The following is a 5,246-nucleotide window of genomic DNA, read 5'->3' as shown; positions in this document are numbered from 1 at the left end:
TAGATAGATAGAAGCCAGCAGGCGTATTGATGCCTCGGGTAGAATAACAAGTCCTGAAAGCATACGAGTGGATAATTCTCTGCTGGAGCCAACTCCTGCCGATTCAATTTCTTGGCCTTTGAGGACCCCGCACCCCAGTTGCTTCTGCCGCACGTCACAGACCAACCTGGCACCAAGAGAGGGGATGTCAGCACCCGCTCGGCCACCCAGGCGGCCTTCCTCCGTGATTCCGGCCCTTTCCTCCTTGAAACTGGGCGGGTGCAGGGCGCGGCAGGGTCCCCCTTGCGTGGCTGCATGCTTTTGAAAAAAGAGAAGCGGCGGCACAGAAGGAGGAGAGAAAGAAATGATTCTCTAATCGATTCAAGGAGCCAAAGAACAAATATCAATAATTCAGAGCCAGCATGAACAAAACAGCGTTTTGCACTGAATGTGGGGATCTGAACTAGCTTTCATGTGGTCTTGGCCTCGGTGGCTGGCCTGAAGCTTTGGGGAAGCGCAGGATGCCAGGAAAGGGCAGCGGTTCTGAGAGCGAAAGAACCTGTTTTTGGATAATTCCATCGTACAGGCCAGTGCCGTAGCACTACAGACTGTGTATTTTGACTCCTTGTCCCGTGTAATAAGAAAAATAAATAAAAACAAACTCCCCAAACTTAGACAACTAGCACACCAGGAAACAGAGCCCATTCCCTGACGTGCTAGAATTCTACAAGCAGGGAGGGGTTTCTTAAACATGTTTCAAACCTACAGTTGCTCTCTCCTGCCCTTTCAAGCAGGACAAGGGTCTATTACATGATGACTATTCTGTGTGGTTTGGCTTGTAGTTGACGAAGATTGTAGGTGCTGCTCTGAACATTCCATCAGCGTTGGATGGCTAGTTAGTGCACTTGGTCCTCATTCAGCAATTTAGGTTCTCCCATTCCTCCCCCTACCTAGGATTTGGGGGGGGGGGCGGGTCACTAGATTGCGGTCACTAGATGAACTAGTGGTCTGGCTCAGTATTAAGGCAGCTTCCTATATTTTCTTATTTAAACCAGTCCTTTTTGGAAAACCATGAGGACTGGAATCTTACCTTATTTTTAGGGGAAGTGCCATAACTCCATGGCAGGACATCTGCTTGGCATGCACAAGGTCTCCGGTTCAGTCCCCGGCATCTCCGGGTAGGACTGTGTATTTCTCTCTGAAATCCTAGAGAGCTGCTGCCAGTCAGTGTAGACAGTGCTGAGCTAGATGGGCCAAGGATCTGACGCATTACAGGACAACTTCTGATGCCCTAAATGGATCTGAGAGGGACTGGAAAATCCAGGTTTTCCTTCCACAAGAGAATGGGTTTATTTAGCACATCTTTCAGTCCAGCTTGTTAAAAAAGAAACAAACATTCGCCACCAGCCTCCCCGTCTCCCCAAGACTCTCCTGCTGCTACTTTTCTTTCTTTGAGTGGTCTTCAAATTAAAGGAGATGAATTCCCGTGTTTTTGACATTCTGTGTTTTATTAGCGTCCTTGTCCAAATGAGCGCCAGCCACCCCTGAGGATGGGTGTGCGTGTGAGTGGGAGGGGGCCAATTGCCTGTGTGTGAGAGCGGGGGGGGAGAGTTTTGTCTCTCAAAATGCCATGGGACCCATCACCAGCACCTGATTGAATATCCCGAATTTGAGGAGGGAGGGGGCGCAGGGAATGGGGGCACGGGGATGCTGTGAAAATGTTGCAAGAGAATTAGCTTGGCTTGTAGTCTAGACCTGGAATCTCATTTTTTGCAGTTAAATGACCTGTTTGGGCATTTTTGCAAGGCCTGCCTAAGAGTGGACTGTACCTCAGTAGGAGAACATCTGCTCTGCATGCAGAAGACCCGGGTTCAATCCCTGGGGTCAGAATGTCCCCTTGTCTAAAACTCTGCAGAGCCACTGCAAGTCACTAGACAATGCTGAATGTTGAATGAGATGGACCAACATGTCTGATTCACGATAAGGCAACTTCCTATGTTCTGGTCTGGACTTTGAGTTTTCCTCTGCGGTCTTTTTAGAGTGGTTCATGTATGCACCACTAGGGATGGGTGAGAATTTTGACTCAGCTCTTATTTCAAGCAGAACCTATCAAATTGGCACTTTCCAAATCAATGGCTGGCTGGGGCTGATGGGAGTTGTAGTTCAAAAAAGTAACTTTTCCAAGCTCTGGCTACTTGAACGCAGGCTCATTGTTGTACTGGCAGGACATCTGGAAATAAAGTCTTATTCACGTAATGTGCAGCGGTTGTCATCCATTGTCTCAAGAGGTGGTGAGGCCTGCTAAGTTTAGATGGCCGTTTGAGAGTGGATAGGCCATTTTCATTCATGCACTCTTGCACCCTAAATTCTTGGGCTGTCCATGAGGTCCTCCACTTGCCCCACTTTCTTGCCTGATGCCCAACCTGCTGACAGCCACGGATTTCTTTGGGTCGTCCCACCCAACCCGGAGCAATTCGTGGCTGTCTGAACCCGACTCGTCTGACCCCCGAGTCCCTCCGAATAGGTCCGGTTTGGCTCAGGAGTTGGCCAAATGTGGTGCACAGCTTGAGCGAACAGCCTCCAGCAGCTGCCTTAGTCAGACCATCGATCTATCCATCTAGCTCAGAATTGACTATGCTGACTGACAGCAGCTCTCCAGGATTTCAGACAGAGAGTCTCTCTCAGCCCCCCCAGCCATGCCCCCTCTCTCCAGACCACACCCCTTACCAGCCCTGCTTTGCCCCCTCCTTGAACGTTTTCGCCTGGCTAGAAAGTGTCCTTGAACTCAGATCGTGCCTTTTGCTCGCCTCGATGGAGGACAGAGCGGGATGTGAAAGTATTAGTAGAAACTAGCCTCCTGTAGGAAGGTAATATTGGCATTGCTTGCTCTGCCCACTTTTGCCTCTGGCCCTGCCCACCCCTGGCAATGTGGCCCCCAGAAGGGAATGCGACGCTCGGCCTGAAAAAGATTCCCCACTTCTGCCTTCGTAAAGGCCTCCATTTGGGGACGACGGCAAGAGCCACTGTCATCTGGTGCCCACTGGCACTGGTGGGATGGAAGGCAGGGATGCCATCAGTAGGTGGAGTCAGAGCCAATGATAGGCTGAGCCACTCCTTGATTGGTTGCAAGTAAAACGGTAGGCAGATGGGAGTTGGCTAAGAGCAGGCGGAGGTGGACAGGGCAGTGTCCCATTTGCCCTAATGGGTCAGCCTCCACTGATAACGGAACCGGGTAAGTTCTCCAGATCGTAAGGAGATCAAGGTAGCCCCAGTTTGATCCTATCTCTGCTGAGCCCTTCCCTCTCGAAGAACCCTTTCAGATGTTTCCACTTTTTTGGCTTGCTTTCCTGAAAAAAAAATGCAAAAACTTAGTGCAACCGCAAAGAAATTCAACAGACTGCAACTCTGAGTTTCAGGAATACAAGGGAGGTTTTCTAAATGCCTCTGATAACCCTCTTCAGCAGCAGAGAGAGTTCTTTCCAAATGGGATCTTACAAACTAGCCTGTAAAAATATTCATTTAGCCGAAATTCTCCCTCTGCATCCCAGGCCCCCAAGGAAACCTCCATTTATTATTTGGTAGAAATGCCAGATAAGTTGCTGTCTTGTCAACACAAAGAAGCTTTTCTCGGCGATGGTAAAATTCATCTGCTTCCAATATTTGTAAAGAGTTTGCAAAGGCCATTAATTCTTCTAGTTGTGCACTAAACCAGCTGGCCACTTCCCCCCCCCCATTTGATGTGTTTTGGGAGGGGGAAAAGTTTTAATGTACATTTTTTCACGACGAAGGGCATGGATTTTTTGGTGAAACAGCCACACTTGGAGGCTCGTAAAGGGGTTGGGTGGTGAAAAAAGCGGCCCCAAGCGGGAAGTGGCATCTATTGTGAAGCTGAAATTGTTTCTCACCTTGCACCAGGGGAGTGAATCCACACCAACGTTAACACATTCAGTGACAGGATCCCACATGCTGCCGCAATGCGAGCCGTGACAACTTACAAGGGGAAACATGGTATGTTTTGAAGTTTCCACCCCTTTGGGAAATGACTGTCAACGGCTGTCAACATAATCTATCCTGACACTTAGATTACAATACGGAGAGTGCTTTTATTTATTTTTTCTCTCTCTCTCTTTACGCGTGACAATGGTCTTCTTTTGAGGGAGTGACAAAGTGAAATGGCTCCTTTTTGAGAGCAAAACAGTGGTTAATAAAATACCCAACCTGACAAGTGAGGGGAAAATAATCAAATCATGGTGAAATTATCCAGAAAAACCAAGCTTGCTCTCCTTCCCAGAGCATCAGAAGAGCCTTGTTGGATCAGGCCAATGCCCAACTTGACCAGGATCCTATTTTCACAGTGGCCCACCAGAAGTCTACAAGCAAGACCTCAATGCAACATCACCTGCGTTGGACTACAACCTGGGAGACCAGGGTTTGAATCCCCACACAGCCATGAAGCTCACTGGGTGACCTTGGGCCAGTCACTGCCTCTCAGCCTCAGAAGGAGACAATGGTAAACCCCCTCTGAATACCGCTCACCATGAAAACCCTATTCATAGGGTCGCCATAAGTCATAATCTACTTGAAGGCAGTCCATTTCATTTTCATATATATATATATAAAAACATGTTGATCAACTACAAAGGTGCTGCTGATAAACAGAACAACAGATTTCAAATATTTTCGTGCTATCTCATAAGTGTCTACAGCCATACTACCCTGAACACACCCGATCTCGTCCAGTCTCAGAAGCTAAGCAGGGTCAGGCCTGGTTAGTACTTGGATGGGAGACCGCCTGGGAATACCAGGTGCCGTAGGCTTAGAGGAAGGCAATGGTAAGCCACCTCTGAATACCTCTTACCGTGAAAACCCTATTCGTAGGGTCGCCATAAGTCAGAACTGACTTGAAGGCAGTCCATTTCCATTTTCCATTGAGCAGGGACTTGGACTCTATGGCCTTATAGGCCCCTTCCAACTCTACAATTCTATGATTCTGTTCTATGATTCCCCAGCCGTGATTCCCAGCAACTGACATTCAGAAGCATCCTGACCCTGACAGTGGAGGTAAAACACAGCCATCATGCCCAATAGACAATGGTAGCCTGATCCGCCATGACTTTCTCCAGTCCTCTTTTCAAGCCATCCCAGGTGGGGGCAATCACTACCTCTTGTGGCAGTGTATCCCATAGTTCAACTACACGCTGGGTGAACATCGGAATAGAAGAAGAGCCTGCTGGCTCAGGCCATTGGCCCATCTAGTCCAGCACCCT

The 5,246-nt window shown here is 48.7% G+C and overlaps 1 non-coding gene across 1 annotated transcript; it reads left to right on the top strand.

The window, feature by feature from the left end:
- The first annotated feature begins 4,677 nt into the window (after window positions 1-4,677).
- Window positions 4,678-4,796, top strand: LOC133374097 (5S ribosomal RNA). Its single transcript, XR_009759818.1, has one exon. It is a non-coding gene; the product is annotated as a 5S ribosomal RNA (ribosomal RNA).
- Window positions 4,797-5,246: the final 450 nt, after the last annotated feature.

Source organism: Rhineura floridana, chromosome 20, assembly GCF_030035675.1.
Source record: "Rhineura floridana isolate rRhiFlo1 chromosome 20, rRhiFlo1.hap2, whole genome shotgun sequence".
Taxonomy (NCBI): Eukaryota; Metazoa; Chordata; class Lepidosauria; order Squamata; family Rhineuridae; genus Rhineura; species Rhineura floridana.
This window is presented reverse-complemented; position numbering and strand designations above follow the sequence as displayed.